We start from the raw sequence: 21621 nt of genomic DNA on the forward strand, positions 1-21621 counted from the left end.
TTTCTTCTTGCATTTGGAAGGCATTTGATCCCTCTTAAATGTGTGGATAAGCAACACCTTGCGGTGGTGCTATAATGTGCAAAACCCGCCACCTGCTGGACATAGCATTATCGTCTCCTGCATCGTCCTGTGTTCCTCCTTCACAAACAAATGAGGGGTAAGGCCAGAGCCCTAACCCCATGCCATGCATTGTCTAATATCGACCCAAATAACTTACCTTTGTTGTTGGTATTATTATCAGATTTCAGTAATATTGTTACAGAAAAGTAGCCTACTGTGAACTAAAACGCTTGGAAATACACTACATGGACAACAGTAGGTGAATACCTGCTCGTCGAACATCTCATTCTAACAACAAAGGGGTTGAATACTTATTGACTCAAGACATATCAGCTTTTCATATTTTTTGTTGTTGTTGTACTTTTTACCACTTTTTTGTGATAGGACTCAGGAGAGGCGAAGGTCAAGCACCATGCGTCCTCCAAAACTTGACCCCGCCAAGCTGTACTGCTTCTTGACACACTGCTCTCTTAACCCAGAAGCCAGCTAAACCAATGTGTCGGAGAAAACACCATACAGCTGGTGACTGAAGTCAGCGTCCATGCACCCGTCCCACCACAAGGAGTCACTAGAGCACGATAGGACAAGGACATCCTGGCCGGCCAAACCCTCCCCTAACCCGGACGATACTTGGCCAATTGTGCACCACGTCATGGGTCTCCCGGTCGCGACCGGCTGCGACAGAGCCTGGGATAGAACCCGGGTCGGTAGTGACGCCTCTCACGCTGCGATGCAGTGTCTTAGACCACTGAGGGGCCAGTTTTTCATTTATTTTTTGATAAACATAATTCCACTTTGACATTATGGGTACTATGTGTAGGCCAGTGGAAAAATATCTAAATGTATCCATTTTAAATTCAGGCTGCAACACAACAATATGTGGAAAAAGTCAATGGGTATAAATACTATCTGATAAGAAATTGGATATAACATTGAAATGAGAAGTTCATATGGTGAATGTAGCCTCTGGAGATATATATCCACTAGACATCATGCACTTCAGAATAATATATTATATAATTATATAATGTTTTGTAAATATGTCATTATTTTGCTGGAGTAGTTGCTAAAGACAACCTATTAAAAAGTCATATCATCTGGTGCACTGTTGCAAAGACAGATTTCATTCTGCTATTGTTTTTAAAAATGTTCATGATTGACAAAGATATTTGAAGATGAAGGTTTGACATGGTGATTGAAACTGCTCCTGAGTACTGTATCTTGTGAAAAGTTTATTTTAAGAGCATGTTTTGGCAAGACTCATCTAAATTGAATCACAGCGCCAAGTTCAAGAGCGCTGACCTCAATAATTAATCATCAATGCTGCCACAGAAGCACATGGAATAGTCCAAGTCTGTGTGTAATAAAAAAACACAGGCAATACATAATAGTTTGTCAAAAAATGTAAAGAATGGACTGGGTACAAGTGCCTGCTAAGTGTTCAGCACTCTGTCCACGCTATACACACAGATGATTACACCACTAGACTGCCACTGGATTGACCCCCCTTCTCCCCTCCCTCTGAAATTATGTTTACAGATCACTTACATATTTTATTCCCACTATTTACATCACTTTGTGATAATCCAAACACTTAAGGCAAGGGAAATGTGGTCTCAATGTCATCTGAGTCAAATCCAGACAGTCTACTACATGAGTGAGTAAAAGTAGAGTGTGTTGAAAGGCTTTTGTGGGAGGTAGCAAAGTTTGTGACCTTTGGATTAGTACAGGCAATATGACTGGAGCCTAGCTGTGGATTTAAGAGGAAAAAAACATACAGTATCCCCAGTAAAATGGTATTTCACAAGAATAATACATGAAAACTGATGAGATTGTCTATTCATGTAAGCCTATAGAGCTCCCAACCATATAATCCAGTGTTTATTCGTGGCTATAAGCAATACTATGTATTATACATAGCTCATAATTGTAAATGTGTTTATAATGCATTTGAGTGTTAGCAACATTTTGTAAGAACACAATTAAGTCACTGGTAATGATGAAAGTAGTGGATACAGTAGCTCATCCACAGTATTATGTTGCAGAGGTGTCAATATGTTTGGTTAGTGATACACTAGAGTTCAGAGTGTTGGTGGGTCATTAAACCCAGGCAGAGATTGGTCCATGCTATACATATGCATTCTGGTTTTCCAATGCATATACATGCAGAAAGCCTATGATATAGGACATATAGGACAGAAAGCCTATGATAATTGACGACATGCAAAAAGGAACATCTGCAGATCTGTTCCTATTGGCTTTAGAAATAATCAAAAGGCCTAAAATATATGCAAAATGTCAGCTGTCCTCCAATGAATCTTAAGTCCATACACTCTTAGAAAAAGGTAGCATCTAGAACCATAGGATAACCCTTTTTTGTTGCATTTAGAATAATTTTGGGTTCCTTTCAAAACCCTTTCCACAGAGGGTTCTACATGGAACCAAAAGTTTTTTTACCTGGAACCAAAAATGATTCTCCAATGAGGACAGCAGAAGAACCTTTTGGAACCCTTTTTTCTAAGAGCGTAGGCTTCTCATAGACGATGAAAAACACGGGGCTCGCCCTGATAGGCTACATACATTTGGAGAGGATGTCTTTGTTTACAGAAACTGGAGGATGCAGACCTTAGCCATAACCTGACCAGTATGGTATGTTGGGCGGCTGTAATTTCATAACACACAGTTTACAGCTGGAGTATTGCACTCAATTTTTAATGTAACATGTTGCAGCAGGGAATGATGTTTTACCTGTTTTTAAGGGGAGAGGAATTCACCTCCCCTTTAAAATGTTATTTTATTTGGATAGCTATGGTATATAGGTGAAGACAGATGCAGTATTTAAAGTTGAAGAGGTCGGCATGGGGATCAAACCCTGATCTCTCACGGGGCATGTGTAGTCCAGAATGTGCTGTGTTATACTGTTAGACCAAACTCCTGCACCGGGGTTTTGAACTATACGGTCTATTTTTGTCTATACTCTATCTCCATGTGGTTTTGGTTGATCTTACATCATTCCCTTTCTGACTGACATGAATCATGGTGAGCCGAAAGGAGGCTGAAGTCATGACTTACGGTGTGATCGAAGCCAGGTCTCCGGCCCTGTTTGTGTCAAGCGAAACAGCGCATGTGTAGATAGCATTTAGCTAACAGCCAACCACTTGCAGCTTGTCTTGAGAACTAGCAAGACTTAACAAAATAAGTTGTTTGTATTTCCAGCATAAAACATTTTTACCAATGCCTAAATCCAAACAGAGAGTTCAGCTATGTTTTGTCTGAGCAGTGGCTGTTGTGTCGTCGGTCAAAACCTTTAGATGCAGATTTAAGTTTTTCTTATTCCATCTTGTTCTTGGGCAGCTCAGCTCAGAGTGCAGAAATGAATGTAATTGCATAAGGTAAGGCAAGCAACGTAATTGGTTACATTTAGGTACGTAATTCCAATTGGTTAAGGTTAGGGCTCAAGTTTTGGTTAAGTTTAGGTAAGAAATGTGACTGGTTCAGTTTAGGTTTGAGTTATATTGTTTGCAGAGACCCACCACCATCATTTACAAACAAGTGCAGGGACAGCACTTTTAACTGGAAATGAAAAGTAGCAGATTGTGCATTCATTATGTGCCACACTGATGCTTTTGGAAATGTTTTTCCTTAATATTCTGCTTAGTCAAGTTCCACTAACCACCTAAAGTCTCTCATAAGTCACATTGCTTAATAACTATACGCTTCCCATACATTTGTGGGAACAAGTCATGATCAATGATCAATCATGCAATCAAGTATATGGGGAGATTAACAACCAAGTTGCCGTGGCAACAGAGATAATTAAAAGCCTGTGGTCCTGTTTTCCCAGCATCTACAGTTGAAGTCTGAAGTTTACATACACCTTAGCCAAATACATTTAAACTCAGTTTTTCAATTCCTGACATTTAATTCTCGTAAAAATTCCCTGTCTTAGGTCAGTCAGAGCAGCTCACAGATTACTGCACCTGTACATAGCCCACCTATAATTTAGCCCAAACAACCACCTCTTTCCCTACTGTATTTATTTATTTTATTTATTTATTTTGCTCCTTTACACCCCATTATTTTTATTTCTACTTTGCACATTCTTCCACTGCAAACCTACCATTCCAGCGTTTTACTTGCTATATTGTATTTACTTTGCCACCATGGCCTTTTTTTGCCTTTACCTCCCTTATCTCACCTCATTTGCTCACATCGTATACAGACTTGTTTATACTGTATTGACTGTATGTTTGTTTTACTCCATGTGTAACTCTGTGTCGTTGTATGTGTCGAACTGCTTTGCTTTATCTTGGCCAGGTCGCAATTGTAAATGAGAACTTGTTCTCAACTTGCCTACCTGTTAAAATAAAGGTGAAATAAATAAAACATGAAAATGAATAAAAAAAAGTTAGGATCACCACTTTATTTTAAGAATGTGAAATGTCAGAATAATAGTAGAGAGAATGATTTATTTTTAATTGTATTACTTTCATCACATTTCCAGTGGGTCAGAAGTTTACAAACACTCAAATAGTATTTGGTAGCATTGCCTGTAAATTGTTTCGTGTAGCCTTCCACATGCTTTCCACAATAGGTTGGGTGAATTTTGGCCCATTCCTCCAGACAGAGCTGTTGTAACTGAGTCAGGTATGTAAAGGCCTCCTTGCTCGCACACCCATTTTCAGTTCTGCCCACAAAGTTTCTATGGGATTGAGGTCAGGGCTTTGTGATGGCCACTCCAATACCCTGACGTTGTTGTCCTTAAGCCATTTTGCCACAACTTTGGAAGTATGCTTGGGGTCATTGTCCATTTGAAAGACCGATTTGCAACCAAGCTTTAACTTTCTGACTGATGTCTTGAGATGTTGCTTCAATAAATCCATGTAATTTTCCTGCTTCATGATGCCATCTATTCTGTGAAGTGCACCAGTCCCTCCTGCAGCAAAGCACCCCCACAACATGATGCTGCCACCCCCATGCTTCACGGTTGGTATGGTGTTCTTCGGTTTGCAAGCTTTCCCCTCTTTCCTTCAAACATAACGATGGCCATTATGGCCAAACTGTTCTATTTTTGTTTCATTAGACCAGAGGACATTCCTCCAAAAACTACAATCTTTGTCCCCATGTGCAGTTGCAAACTGTATTCTGGCTTTTTTCATGGCAGTTTTGGAGCACTGACTTCTTCCTTGCTGAGCGGCCTTTATAGGACTTGTTTAACTGTGGATATAGATACTTGTGTTCCTGTTTCCCCCAGCATCTTCACAAGGTCCTTTGCTATTGTTCTGGGATTGATTTGCACTTTTCGCACCAAAGTATGTTCATATATAGGAGACAGAACGCATCTCCTTCCTGAGCGGTATGACGGCTGCGTGGTCCCATGGTGTTTATACTTGCGTACTATTGTTTGTACAGATGAATGTGGTGCCTTCAGGCATTTGGAAAATTCTCCCAAGGATGAACCATTTTTTTCTGAGGTCTTGGCTGATTTCTTTTGATTTTCCCATGATGTCAAGCAAAGAGGCACTGAGTTTGAAGGTAGGCCTTGAAATACATCCACTGCTCCTAGGCCCTCATTGAAAATAAGAATTTGTTCTAGTTAAATAAAGGTAAAAAATAAAAAGTTGACTGTGCCTTTAAACAGCTTGAAAAATTCCAGAGAATGATGTCATGGCTTTAGAGGCTTCTGATAGGCTAATTGACATAATTTGAGTAAATTGAGGCACTGAGTACACCTTCAATTGACTCAAATTATGTCAATTAGCCTATCAGAAGCTTCTAAAGCCATGACATCATTTTCAATGACAGCCTCGGAACAGTGGGTTAACTGCCAACAGATTTGTACTTTTTCAGCTCGGGGGTTTGAACTTGCAACCTTCCAGTTACTAGTTCAACGCTCTAACCACTAGGCTACCCTGCCGCACCACTTAGTGGATGTAAACTTCTGACCCACTGGAATTGTGATACAGTGAATATACAGTGATATAAGTGAAATAATCTGTCTGTAAACAATTGTTGGAAAAATTCCTTGTGTCATGCACAAAGTAGATGTCCTCACCGACGTGGCAAAACTATAGTTTGTTTAGAAGACGCTTGTGGAGTGAATGAAAAACGATTTTTAATGACTCCAACCTGAGTGTATGTAAACTTCTGACTTCATGAGTCGGGTGCATAGACAATGGGAACCCCCTGATTGGTCAAGATTATTTTTTTTATGTTTCCTTTCTTTGCAGTCCATTAGAACTCTATACCATTCTCAAGGCTGCAGAAACAACGTTGTGTTCGGAACCAACGATATCTTCTGAGATCTCCACCTTCAATTGTGGTTTAATTATTTTCCCTTCTAAGTCTCTCCTATTGTCACATGCAATAACTCAAAACATAAGATTAAACTGATCTCCAATCAGCTTTCATTCAATTGTGTATTTACATTATAATAAAACCAATTCGATTTAGCTATATATCTTTTGGACATTCATTATAATGCAAGAACAAAGGGGGTGGATCAGTCATGGCTTTGAGGTATACTCAGAGTTAAAGGAACCCTAGACCTCAATGTTGCCCTTTAAGTTCACTCGTTCGTATTACAATAATAATAAACCTGTAATAACTAATAAAGGGGGTTGGGAAGTGGCTGCTTCTCCTACTACCAACCGATACGTGGTGCCAGATGATGAACTCATGGCTGCTATGGGACATTTTAGGCTATTAACTCAAATATTATTGTTGGTGATTAGATTAATGATTGTGATGTATGTTTCTGAGTGAGTGTTGTAATTGACAGATAAGGTAATAAAGGATTGGGATCCCAAGAGCTTTTGATTGACTCAGGGTATGTTTTTATATCGCTGAACAAACTATATTATATGACGGCATCATCCAGACCAGCAGCAGTTTAAAGATTAAAAAATGGTAGCGTGTTTATATTGCCTTTACGTTGTTATTCGTGGAAATTCTTTGAATTATCAGACTGCATGGATGTCTGACGACTAAGGATGGTAATCATGGTTAATTGATGCAATTGAAAAAGCGATTGGAAAATTACTATGTATGACTCCCTTCATTGTGGAAATGTAGATTATTGTTTTTTTTGTGGCAGAAAACATGCCACGGATGTTTACTTGCTTAACATTAGGAAAATTTCCACCTTCCCTTCATGAGGTTTTGGTTGATGCTCTGGCTTGTTGAGGCAAAGCTCCTCCTTCACCAGCAGGGGCTGGGAGACAGACAGACAGAGACAGGGTTAGGAGGACATGCTGAAGTAGGGAGGGAACTGTGTGGCTTTATTTAACCTGGTTGGCTATGGAGAACGTACAGCCTCAGAGTCACTTGGACTTGTCATCGTCACAACAAGTTGGTGTCAGAGTTGCAAGGAGTTTGTGTCAGTTGTCCTAATATAGACACTGTAATCCTGGAATATTTCAAACCGATGACATCATACCATAAAAAAGAAAGTGGCCATCAGAATAGTAATGATGTACACCCCTGGTCAAACATGATAAACATTTTCATCACAGCTGACCAGGAATGTCACATTCAACTTCAGTCCAAGTCTAATGGGTGTGAATTTATTACATTTGAATGTGGTCATAAAACAAATGTTTGATTACACCAGAAATTACCAAGCTAAGATCTGCCATCTGAACAAGCATTAGTCTATGTTTAACCAAAGAACCCTAATCCCAGCCTGATGCAATTAAATTAACAAGAAATTCAAATAGAATTAAAGTTAACAGTTTTCAATTGATGTCATGGAGACTTGTGGGAGATTTGGTTTCCCATGGAGCTCCAGTGTAATGCAATCCAACACATCCTTATGGTGTAGCATTCCTTCACTTTTTCCCCAAACAAGTTCATGATTTGATTATAGGAGGGCTTGATCAAGACTGCAGACTATAAGCTAATTACCTCTGAAGCAGGCTCTTCGAGGGGGACAAGTGTTATTTTAGCTCCCTAGCACTTATTAGTCAGACACACCATCAATTTCTCCACAAGAACAATGTCATAAAACAAAAATGTGAACGTGTTGGCGTTGCTATTTTGCAGAAGTGGTGTTGGTGTGGTGTATTACCTGTGTGTGTGTGTGTGTGTGTGTGTGTGTGTGTGTGTGTGTGTGTGTGTGTGTGTGTGTGTGTGTGTGTGTGTGTGTGTGTGTGTGTGTGTGTGTGTGTGTGTGTGTGTGTGCGTGCACGCGCATATGGGGTAGAAGTTATTTCGTTTGCCTTTTCAGAGCAAGTGGAGTATAAAAATACTGACGCACCCTAGGTCATTGGGGACCCGTTGATGAGTATTTCAGCTGTGTGAGCATGTGTATGAACATTGGAAAACCAGAACCTTCTGTGCTTTATGTGAGGTATTATGTGCACTAATGATTTGGTGGGAACTAAGTGCCCTGTTGTGACATTATCACTCCCGAATATACCTAGATATATCATTACCATGATCAACAATGATTACGTTTTTCGAAAAACAAAAAATTGACCAAAATACATTACTCTGTAAATTGCTTTGGATTGGTAACTGAATTCTGAAACAATTTTCCTGTGCTGTTCTGTACAGGTATATCTAGTATATGTGCAGATAGTACTATTGAGTTGTATTGGCTTCAGAAGTAATGACCCACCGGCTACTACTACTAACATCCTTTTCAATGTTTCCAGCAGATGTAGCTGTCTTATGAAATATTATTTCATAGGAGGTCTTTCTGTGATGATTTGGAGGAATAAAGGAAAATCTTTATAACCTGCAGACGAGAGTCTTTTGGGGGGGGGGAAAGGGATGACAGTTTAGGACTTAACGGAGGATGTCCACATTTAAACATCTCAGTGCATATTAGCCTCGACAGAAGAGTTGTTTAAAATGAAAGGTTCGAAGAAGGAATCTGCGAAATACTCAGATGCATTGTTGAAAGTATTCGGGGATCTTCATCTTTAATGAAATGTCTTACAAGCACAAGCACACAGGGGACCTTTAAAGCAAGAGCATACACTTTACAGCATAGACTTCAGTCTTTCCAATAGCGCTCATTCTGTCGGTTTGGCTATGATTCAATGCAACCTGAGATTCCTACAGTTTTAAATTACCTTTTATTAAAACGGTCTATCGCAGCGGGCTTCTTAGGGGCTTGACTCCTTGTGAAATTTCAAGGAAGATTTCTCTGGAGGATGTCTACACGGGAGATTGCATGATATCATAGAGGCTCATTACAAAGACACATGTTAGAATAAAGGGTGGCGCAGGGATGCCGTATAAATGAGATTCAATTTAGCTATCATTAAATCAAAATGATCAGACATGGGAAATCATCCAAGAATAGCATGTCATGGCCACCTAAAGTCCTGCTTTGCCCCTAAATGTTGAATCTCTCAGGAACTGTAGTGAAGGATGCAGAATCTATGGTGAGGTTCAAGCAGGTTTTTTGAGGAAGGGATTTGAAGGGCTGCCTCATTATTTTCTTAATTTCCCTCATAATTTACAATTACATTCTTTGTCTTTCCTTTTTTCTGTTAGTTTTGACAGTCTGTTCCTGAGACTGTAAACCTGTACTTAATCCTGCCCTCCATTTAGACCCACAGGCCAACAAGGGGCTATATCTTCTGTATACTAGTGTTGCAGATGGGAAGTTGCTAGCTAGGCAGTCATGACTAGCCCATCGTGCAGTGATGCGACCTCCCTTGAGACATGAAGTAGTGTTGCCACAAACTACAAAAGCCACAATCTTGTTGGTATATGGTTTCGGTAGACAAGTAGTTAGCAATGTCGCACAGTAGTTTCGGGAGTACAACATGTTGTCTTGAAAGAGGATTCTGCATCAGAGGTAAACTGCACAGGCCAAGGTCAAGGCGGAGCCAGCGTTACACTGATAGCCCAATCATAATCCCACTTCTCCCTTACTACACTTAAAAAAAGGTTGCATAAGGGTTCTTCAGCTGTCCCCATAGGAGAACCCTTTTTGGTTCCAGGTAGAGCCCTTTTGGGTTCCAGGTAGAACCAAAAGGGTACCTGGTACCAAATTAGGGTTCTTCAAAAGGTTCTCCTATGGGGACAGCCGAAGAACCCTTTGAGGTTGTAGATAGCACCTTTTTTTATATAAGAGTGTACAAATGGACCAGATAAGTGCCTCACCAGCTAGCAAGCTATGTGCATCTACGACATGGCTTTCACCTATCCAGTCCATAGAGAGTGAGGTGCTGGAAAAGCACTATGCCACAGGAAAGGAAGCCACTTAGAAGTATAGGGATTCATAATTTGTCCAATTGGTAGTCTACAGCAGGACAAGCAACACCTGCAGACAAAAGAGGCCCATATGGGCAAGCATCTAATGATAGGTTAAAAAAACAGGAAGTTGGTTAAGATGATCAATGATATGACTCGTGGCTTTGATTACGGGTCTTTTGATTTGTGGACATTTGATTGGACTAGTTGACTGTTTGATGTTTGATGAACCAACATTTTATTTCAAAACCTCCGTTCCTTAGAGTGATTTGATGTCTGAGACCCTACTAATTCCTAATTAAATCCAACCCAAGCCACGCCACATTTCATATACTGTTTATAAGCCTTTTTAAAACCACTGCGATGCTGTTGAGCATTGTATCTGCCAACGGTTAACACGATGGTCCCAGATGTACTTCCAATTGTACGTCTCTTGTCTCCCTCTTTCGACTGACTTGCCCTCTTTTTCATGAGGCGATATTGGGACATTTGAGGACTTGCCCAGAGGCATGCCAGTGTTCTAGTGTTCTCTGATGGAATGTGTCATTTTATGGCAGTATGTATTAAAGGCACAGAGGGTGTTCGGCTGTAGCCTGGCATATTGTTGACTCACAGTAGAGGTATTTTGTGGTTGGGGCTGGTTTTGATTAGGGTTGATATATTAGTACATGCAAGTGCACCGGCACACATACACACACATACACACACAGGCGTGTGAGCGCGAGCATACACAGACCCACAGACACAATACACAATACACAACTCCAATAAGAACCACCACTGTGACCAAGTAAAGCCTGTTTATAGAACAGCAGGAATCAATATGGCATGTGTGACTTTTTCACCATCACTTTATGACTGCATCACATGGATCTGACAGGAGTGTGTGGACACTGTGGCCTGGCTGGTCTAGCAGTAATGCAGCAGCCTCCGGCACACGTCTTCAGTGTCGGCATGGGTTTGAATCCGGCCTACTGCTCTTTGACACAACCTCTCTCTTTTGCCACTGTCATCCTCTCGCTCTATCTGTTCAATGAAGTCAGAAAATACCTTAAAATACATAAACTCAGCAAAAAAAGAAGCGTCCTCTCACTGTCAACTGCGTTTCAGCAAACTTAACATGTGTAAATATTTGAATGAACATAACAAGATTCAACAACTGAGACATAAACTGAACAAGTTCCACAGACATGTGACTAACAGGAATGGAAAAATGTGTCCCTGACCAAAGGGGGAGACCAAATCAAAAGTAACAGTCAGTATCTGGTGTGGCCACCAGCTGCATTAAGCACTGCAGTGCATCTCCTCCTCATGGACTGCACCAAATTTGCCAGTTCTTGCTGTGAGATGTTACCCCACTCTTCCACCAAGGCACCTGCAAGTTCCCGGACATTTCTAAGGGGAATGGCCCTAGCCCTCACCTTCCGATCCAACAGGTCCCAGATGTGCTCAATGGGATTGAGATCTGGGCTCTTTGCTGGCCATGGCAGAACACTGGCATTCCTGTCTTGCTCGAAATCACGCGCAGAATGAGCAGTATGGCTGGTGGCATTGTCACGCTGGAGGGTCATGTCAGGATGAGACTGCAGGAAGGGTACCACATGTGGGAGGAGGATGTCTTCCCTGTAAACGCACAGCGTTGAGATTGCCTGCAATGTCAACAAGCTCAGTACGAAGATGCTGTGACACACCGCCCCAGACCATGACGGACCCTCCAAGTCCTGTACCTGTCCCTCAGGTGTGCTGTTCACAATGGGTCAGAAGTAAACATCCACTAAGTTGACTGTGCCTTTAAAAAGCTTGGAAAATTCCAGAAAATTATGTAATTGTTTTAGAAGCTTCTTTAAAAGCCTCTTTGCTTGACATCATGGGAAAATCGAAAGAAATCAGCCAAGACCTCAGAAAAAAAGTATGTTTCATCCATGGGAGAAATTTCCAAATGCTTGAATATACCATGTTCATCTGTACAAACAATAGTATGCAAGTATAAATATCAATGGACCACGCATACCGCTCAGGAAGGGAATGCGTTCTGTCTCCTAGAGATTAACGTACTTTGTTGCGAAAAGTGCAAATCAAACCCAAAACAACAGGAAAGAACATTGTGAAGATGCTGGAAGATGCTGGAGGAAAAGTATCTATATTCACAGTAAAACGAGTCTTATATCAACATAACCTGAAAGGGCTCTCAGCAAGGAAGAAGCCACTGCTCCAAAACCTCCATGTGCAACTGCACATGGGGACAAAGATTGTAGCTTTTGGAGAAATGTCTTCTGGTCTGATGAAACAAAAATAGAACTGTTTGGCCATAATGACCATTGTCATGTTTGGAGGAAAAAGGGGGAGGCTTGCAAGCCGAAGAACACCATACCAACCGTGAAGCACAGGGGTGGCAGCATCATGTTGTGGGGGTGCTTTGCTGCAGGAGGGACTGGTGCACTTCACAAAATATATGGAATCATTGTCAGGAAAATTGTATGGATATATTGAAGCAACATCTCAAGACATCAGTCAGGAAGTTAAAGCTTGGTCGCAAATTGGTCTTCCAAATGAACAATGACCCCAAGCATATTTCCAAAGGTGTGGCAAAATGGCTTAAGGACAACAAAGTCAAGGTATTGGAGCGGCCATCACCAAGCCCTGACCTCAATCCTATAGAACATTTGTGGGCAGAACTGAAAAAGCGTGTGTGAGCAAGGAGGCCTACAAACCTGACTCAGTTACACAAGCTATGTCAGGAGGAATGGGCCAAAATTCACCCATTCTATTGTGGGAAGCTTGTGGAAGGCTTCCCGAAACGTTTGATCCAAGTTAAACGATTTAAAGGCAATGCTACCAAATACTAATTGAGTGTATGTAAACTTCTGACCCACTGGGAATGTGAAAGAAATAAAATCTGAATAAATCATTCTGTCATTTCACATTCTTAAAATAAAGTGGTGACGCTAACTGACCTAAGACTAGGATTAAATATTTTTACTAGGATTTGTCAGGAATTGTGAAAAACTGAGTTTAAATGTATTTGGCTAAGGTGTATGTAAACTTCCATCTTCAACTGAAAAATATATAAAACAACTGTACTGGTGATTGAATACAGCTAAATTAATTGGATTGAATTATGGACATCACAACTACTTAGTGTACCTCAAACCATTCAGTGTTTCTCCGTTCCAGTACTGGAACCCACAGTGCTACACATTTTTGCTCTAGCCCAGCTTTTGATTCAACTATTCATGATGATTTCATGATGTTAAATAGATCCTCAGAGATACTTCTGTATAAGTTCCGTATACTGTATGTCTCCTGCAGATATTTGTACATAAGTGAAACACCGACTGGTTCTACTGTAAACCACTGTGTAAATCTTCCTCTGGCTACGTGGTTGAAAGTCCAAACATTTTCAACATGGTGATGCTCAGTTTCTGCCAAGGAGTTTAATACCCTTTAATGTACAAAGCTTTAAAAACCTTGAGTAATTCCTTAAGATGTACATCATAAGATTAATCATATGCTGACAGATTGTGTGAAAGCGTCTTGGCACACAGGGAATATAATAAATGATTAGTGTTTGGCTATAGCAGGCATTATAAATCAAAGGGCTTGGATGCACTGCGTCTCATTACTAGAAGAAAAGGATGAAAGTATTGGGTTCAGTGATATATCAGGTCTGGCCAGAAGTTGGTCTTCAATCTTCAATTGCCCTCCTCCTATTCTCATCCCCCACTACCCCCACCTCTACTGCTCTGCCTTGCATGGGAAGCCCTGAGTGTAATTTACCAGACAGAAGCTTTGGTTGTGATGGAGAACGTGTACTACCTGTGTATGGTAATGAAACACACATGGAGAGCTCAACGGCGGCGGTAGCCAGGCTTGTGTCAGGACGGTTAACATGCTTCGGCCACATGAGAGGCTAATTATAGTGTGTGAGTGAGTGCATGTGTGTGCATGTGTGTTGTTTGCACATGTGTTTGCCCCTGTGTGCATGTGTATAGGAGAAACTTGGTAGGAGACAGGGGGAATGTGTGTACAGTATGAGCGTGTGTGTGTGGGCATGGGCATATTATCTGTAAGACAAAGTTAGGGCATATGGAACATTTACATGTATGTATTTAGACTTGTATTACCAATATTTGTAACATGAGGTAGCAATCCATTTCAGGGACTGGTAATGAATGTGGTGGAGTAACGTACTGTATGTTTGGTATTTGCAGTTGCGCATGCCAACGTACAGAAAAGTGACTTGAATGGCAAAAACTAGACCAATCCAAAATGTTCAAATCCTTGTTGACTATCATGAAATGTTATAATTTTGGATCAACTAAACATTCCAGCGGTGAGAGAACCACAGTAACCTACTACTCCCTCTGAATACTGTTGTGCACCATTAGAATCAGTCCAGTAGGGCCCCCTCTCGTTGGTGGTGAAGCTCTACGTGAAATCAACTTCAAACACAACAGTGGCTCCGCTAACAACACAATGTACTGTGCTTTATTAAATTCATCTTGGACACAGATTTGAATAAGAAATATTTACATTTATTGAATTAAATAAAAATATTTCTGCTCATTTTATAGTGCCTCAATAAATGAACCTGATTGAACAAATTGCAGAAGCCCCATGTTCAGGCTATCCTTGTTACCGGTGCAGATTTGAGAAATGACTTGTTCTTGTACATGTACTTTGACTGGTCCTCCACCGTTTCAGAGTTACTTATTTATCCAACATGCCACTGTCTGGACTAGACGTTTAATAGTATGAAAGGAAAATAATTTGGAAGCAAAGTTATTTATTATCTGTGTACTGCAATTTACTTCTAATGTCAATGCAATATGTAGCAGGCAACATAAACAGTTTTATACCACAAGGGCTCTGAAGCAATGACTGATGGCTCCAACCATGAAACATTCTTGGTTTATGCAGGAGCCCAGGAGGATCATATTCACGCTGAACGCATTCCAAAGCAGCAACGCATCCCGGCATAAAACAAATGTATCCAGAACAGCCTCCTCCCACGCTCTCTGTCTCTTTCTCCTACTCACTATCTCTCTTTTTTATTTTTCTTACTCGAGAACGAGAGGGACCATCCACAGAGAGGGTGCTTAAGAGGGGTCACAATGTTGATGGAGAGGGAAGGTCAGACAGCCACGCACCCACCCGCACGCACATGCGCACATGCGCACATGCACACACACAAAACACTCACTAAGAATTAGCATAGACATGTGCACACACACAACAATATCTTGACTGGTCCATTCATATCACCTAGTGCGAACCTGCCATAGTCCCGATTATACTCCTGCACAATATTTCATTTTCTCCTCCCATAAAATGTACTACAGTCCGTATCTGTTAATCTTCTTGGCAAAACCTTGGTGTTATTTGACATGTGAAAATACCATGTTTTTACTTGTGAAATAAATGTGGATAACCCCAGTGCTAAATATTTGATGCAGATTTCAAATGCTTTATTTGTGTATGTGTGTGTGTGCTTTTGAGGAAAATTTACATACTGAATCTTTTATCATTGGCGTGGTCCATCCAAGCCATTTATTGGGGAATGTCTGACAGAATATCCTTAGAGCGTGAATCAATTCGCCCTTTACTACTGTTCCTTGCACACAGTACCAGTCTTGTGCAATAGATTAGTCACTGTTCACCATCTTTTAAAACAGATGGACTTTAAACCCTTGATTGTATTGATTTATCTTCAATTAAAGGTGCAATCTGCAATATTTACTGCAGTCTAATGGTGATTTCAGCCATTTGGCTGAATAATTAAGAAAGAACTGCCTTTAAGGTTCTGTTTCTATAATCAATTACAATTAGTTATACAAAGTAAACCAGTACTCTCTATTTTCTTTTGCCTCCTACTGTAAAGTGTTATGGATATGAATTCTTTGTTTTGGTGTGGTCCTATGGGACTGAGATGGATTTCCATGGTAATAAAGAACATATCAGTCTAATTAAAAGTCTGTAAGTGGTAAATAAGACAAATGAGACAACAATCCACTATTTCAACTTAGACAAGCAGATAACAACTAAACCCATCTCTCTTGATTGCGTCCCAAATTGCAAGCTGTTCCTCATGTGCCCACTCACACCGCACTGATAAGTGCTAGAGCAACTCCATACAATGCTGCTTTATTTATGAGCCTTTCCTGTTGGATCCATATGTTTTTGAGTTGGACTTGGCAGGGAACTATTGGATTCCTGACTGTCTCTGGTAATAGGGATTACAAGGGCATGGCTTGAAAATCCCCTTAATGTAAACAGCATTAAGATGCAGTTTGAGCTCCTGGAGAGAGCCAGAGCACAGCACCTGCTGATTCCAACGCAGATAGAAGCATTGACTAATAGACAAGTCTTTGTTGAAATGTTGGCTCGAGTGAGCTCTAGTTGTTTGTGTTTCGGATCTCCCTGGCTTTTGCAGTAAATTCACTTCCAGCAAACTTTGGGACTACACGATTTGTGTATGAATGATTTTGACCATGGGCCAGGGCTATGTAACAATAGCATGTCCTCATGAAGTAGTCCATAAGCTTTCAAGTTAATCAATTAATCACTAATCAGTGATTGTCCAGAGAGTGTGTAAACCTCCACAGGTCTGAATCAGCCACTGACGAAATGACAAGACAAACCCAGCAGCCGACATTGCTTAGCAGCACTAATGGGCCAGAGTTAGTACTTTTCTTTCAAAGTTGCTTGTACATGTACTTGCTAGTCTATTACAGAGTAACTGCATAGTAATTGCTTGGACCTATAAATCCAAAGTGTTGCCCAGTATAAGTCAGCGTAGCAACTGTGGAGGGAAAGTTTGAGTGGTGAGGGTGGCACAGTTGACGCTTAGGATACCTATTTCTCCTGATTGGTGAGAGCTCACTGATTGAATTGAGAAGATTGAGGAAAAGGGCTAAAATCAAGGATTTCAAAAGAGGGATTGCAAAAGAGCCTCTCTTCTCCCCATGAAGTTATAGCTGTGGTGTCCACGTAAACATAACCCCCCAAATGAGTCAGTGGTGTAGGGAGTGAAGTTCAGTGACTCATGTTAATCAAGTTATCTTCCCTCTGTCAACAAGTAGATTTACAATCCCCCCCCCCCAAGACAAGCTTGCACATTGTTGAGACTTTCGGAGTGTAAGAATTTGCTCTTTTCTAATCCATTTCAACATGTGTAGTCATATTAACTTCAAAACCTTGCACTGTACAGACAATATGTGGAGTGGTTTGACAACATCACCATTTTTCTGCGTGTTTGCCCAAATGTTATTCAAATACTGTATCCAAGAATGAGCATTAAGCTCAAACAAGAATTCACTTGCAATTGAAGCATGGGCCGAGTGCAAAGGAGAATTCTAGAAGTCCCATGACACAGTGAGAACTCCATTATCTCAAGCCCCGATTAAATTTCTCCAACGTCAATTTACTCACTCAGGTTCCACAACGTTACTGTGACATTTGCATTTGATGCCTGATCGAGCCCACCCTCCCTATATGGCTGCCGTCTTGTATCCTTTTAGTGTGAGGGCCAGGTGTCTTAGTGAACATTTGATTCTAATGGGCAATTTCCCGCATTATTGTAATCAATGAGCTAATAATTTACAGGGCAAAGATATTTGTTCCTCCTCCAAATGGCTTTAATCACTGACAGCAGCTCAATTTGGCACAATTAGAGAAATTGTCATAAGTTGAGGCAGATGGGGATAAGCTCAGCTCAGTCTGTGGTGGGTGTCAGTCAACTCTCACTGTTGAAGCACAGGCCGCATCCCCATTCCTGGTTTATTTTCCTTCATGACCACTCATGTGAAAATGAGTTCTTGGTTTTAAGCAGTATAGTGGAAACCCATGGAAGCATACTGCTGCCATAATTCAAATTTAAATGCAAATTAGGTTCTGATAAATCAATGACACATTTGCAATAACCAACCGCCTCCTGATCAGCAAAAGCAAAACATCTTCAAGGTGTTTCTCAGAGCTGTAAAAATGTGTCCCATTTGCTGCTTCTTTCATGGGAACTTGGTTTGATATGACAATGCAACAAGATCAGACCCGGCGCCAGAACGAATCAGTTGGACGGACCTTTGATTTCCATAGTTGGGAATGTTTTTTTACTGGACTTCTTATGTGTGCACGTGCTTGTGCTGTAATAGTAAAGACCGTAGACAGCTGGTGAGTTTCAAGTTTGGAGACGCTTACAATTTATCCGACCATTTCTACCGATCTGCGTGCCAGTTATAATTATTTTTTGTGAGCATTTTCGTGGAACAGTTTCATTTCAATAATAAAATGTTTGTTCTCAAAATCACGTGGTGAATATTAAACATCTGAAGTAAAATGATCAAAATCTAAAAGTTCAAATTCAACTATGGCGAAAGCACCCACCTCTGCCATATGGACACAATGATACACTGTGATCCATTGGCGGCTGAAGAAATTCAAGTTTAGAACTCAGAAATGCAGTAGTAATTTCCATCGTCAACTAAGCAAAATACATAGGCTTAAAGCCGACAAATAAAAACAGTAGAAAATATCCTGATTAAAATTCAATCCCATTCATCTCTCTACTCAAATCAAATCCAATTTTATTGGTCACATGCACATGGTTAGTTCCAACAGTGCAGTAATATCTAACAAGTATTCGAACAATTCCAAAACAACTACCTAATACACACAAATCTAAGTAAAGGGATGGAATAAGAATATATACATATAAACATATGATGACTGAGCGGCATAGGCAATATGTAATAGTATAAAAATACAGTATAACATATGAGATGAGTAATGTGAGATATGTAAACATTATTAAAGTGGCATTTTAAAGTCTGTATGTAGGCAGCAGCCTCTCTGTGTTAGTGAAGGCTGTATAACAGTCTGATGGCCTTGAGATAGAAGATATTTTTCATTCTCTCTGTCCCGGCTTTGATGCACCTGTACTGACCTTGCCTTCTGGATGTTAGCAGGGTAGTCGCTCGGGTGGTTGTTGTCCTTGATGATCTTTTCGGCTTTCAATCTTGAAGTGTGGATTACGATTGGTCAGACCAGCGTTGAAAAGTTATTGTCACGTGTACATCCTCTTTGAGTTTCTGACTATAGGACGGGAGGAGCAAAATGGAGTCGTGGTCAGATTTGCTGAAAGGAGGACGCAAGGGCCTTGTATGCATCATGGAAGTTAGAGTAGCAGTGATCCAGTGTATTGCCCTCAAGAGTGCTAAAATAAATATGCTGATAGAATTTAGGAAGCTTTGTTCTCAAATGTGCTTTTTTTTTTAAAAATCCACAGCTACAATAAATGCTGCATCAGGACATATGGTTTCTGCCTGTCTTCCTCCCTGTCTATCTGACTTGACTTGAGCTATTGCTAATGAAGTGCAACATTGTATCAAATTATCACTGGGTCTGGCCCGAAGCTGTAGCTCGCGAACTTGCAATAGGCTATTCCGGGCTCTCAGAGTTTGCCACTCCAATGTTGCAAGTTCGCGAGCTACAGCTTCGGGCCAGACCCAGTGATAATTTGATACAATGTTGCACTGCTGATGCAGTGAGTTGTTTTTTATCACATTCCCTATGGAATCATCAGATCATGATATTTTGCTCTTTCTCACCGGGGCTTGGTGATTATCGAGGCCGGGAGTGTTGGAAAGATTTTTCAAGTGCCGAGGAAATACCATTCGCAATGAATGTTAAAAAAACTGACTTGGAAGAAAACATTTGTGGTGCACGTAGTGAGTTAAGACAATCAGAAATCACACATAACCAAATGCGCATTTTCCTACATATGCATGATTTTGGAGAGAGACACACCATATCCTCGCCACACCCTCCTCCCCTTCTTCTTGATGCAACATTTGTAATTATACTCAAGACACATTATCTTCACACATGCTTTTCACTGACAGCCGCAACTCAATCAGCTAGACTATAGCCATGCGTACTAGCCAATTGCGGGCTTCCCAAACACACTTGTGATTTGAAACAATCCACAGCTATTTTTTTTAAAGAAGCTAATGATCCTCTGTGGCTAAGTCATGCTCCCTGGTAAAGAATTTTGAATGATTTTATTTAGACAGGAGTAATTCTATAATTTTAGCGAAACATCTATTTACTTTAGGGCAATCCATGCATCCTAACAGTGTACTGTGCACCTGTCAATTTTTCTTTCCAATTAGCAAGAGGCTGAAACCAGAGAGTGAGCCCTCTCTCTTAGCCTCTTCCTCTTTGCTGAAACTATATTGCTGGAGAAAACATCTATATGTAGCCCATGTATCTGATGCTACCTGGCCAAAAATAATATGACATGCTATACTATTTTTGTCCAGACAGCATCCGATATATGGTGTACACATACTGAGACAGAGGGGCTCGGATGCTTTAACTAAGATGCGTCTTTCTGTTCAGCATGCGTCTCGGTCAAATAAATTCCCAATATTTCATTATTTTATTAGGACGGGCAAGGAGGTACGGTAGGGCGGGCCAGGCTCCCTAACCATAATGCCGGCCCTGAACAGGATCTAAGACGCTTCCAGGGAATCCTTGAGCGTTTACAAGACAATCTGACAGTTGGTGGAAATCAGTAGGAAGGTAACCTCTCCAAGCTGGCTTAATATGAAATGCACACTTTAAACAGAACCTCACTAAGTAGGCTACTTGCCAATGCAGGCATGTTTGAGATAATCATAATCTCAGCACCTGATGTGATGGCAGACAGTCTAATGGTTGGAAATAATTATTTTCCATGCTAAATATTCAACATGCCACAGGGTAAATCACATTTTGATACCCTAGCCTACTATTTTCAGCCTCCTTGAACAACTACATATTGACCAGATTAACCGCTCTAGGCAGACATAAAAAAAAAATGTAAAATGTAAAAAAAAAATGTAAAATGTAAATGTACATACCTCATTACCCCCCAACATGCTTTGCTCATCCAAGGCAGTATCTGTTGCACTGTAGCCTGTAACACAAGACACCACTGGTAAATCATAACCTCACACATAACATTGCAACTGCTGGGACTAGTGAGTGCGGTAACTGCCACTCATAGCACATGAGCAAGATTCGGAGTGTCAGGAGAGAAATTGGAGAGACTGGTTGTATATCGCAAGACTTCATGTGGTGAAAAATCACGAGTCCTCTTTAGTGTCAAGTTTTCCCTCCTTTTTTTCTTGCACAGGGAAGGAACTGTATGGAGTGCTCTCAGTGCTTGACTTTTCTTTGGAGCAAACCGCTCCTTAATACGGCCTAGCTGGATTTATCACTTTGAACTCTGCGGGTACATTAGTAACCTGAAAGCTATGAAAACGTGTTACACGCACATTCACATAAGACACATTATTCTAAACTCCT

This window comes from Oncorhynchus keta, chromosome 35 (genome assembly GCF_023373465.1).
Source record: "Oncorhynchus keta strain PuntledgeMale-10-30-2019 chromosome 35, Oket_V2, whole genome shotgun sequence".
NCBI lineage: Eukaryota > Metazoa > Chordata > Actinopteri > Salmoniformes > Salmonidae > Oncorhynchus > Oncorhynchus keta.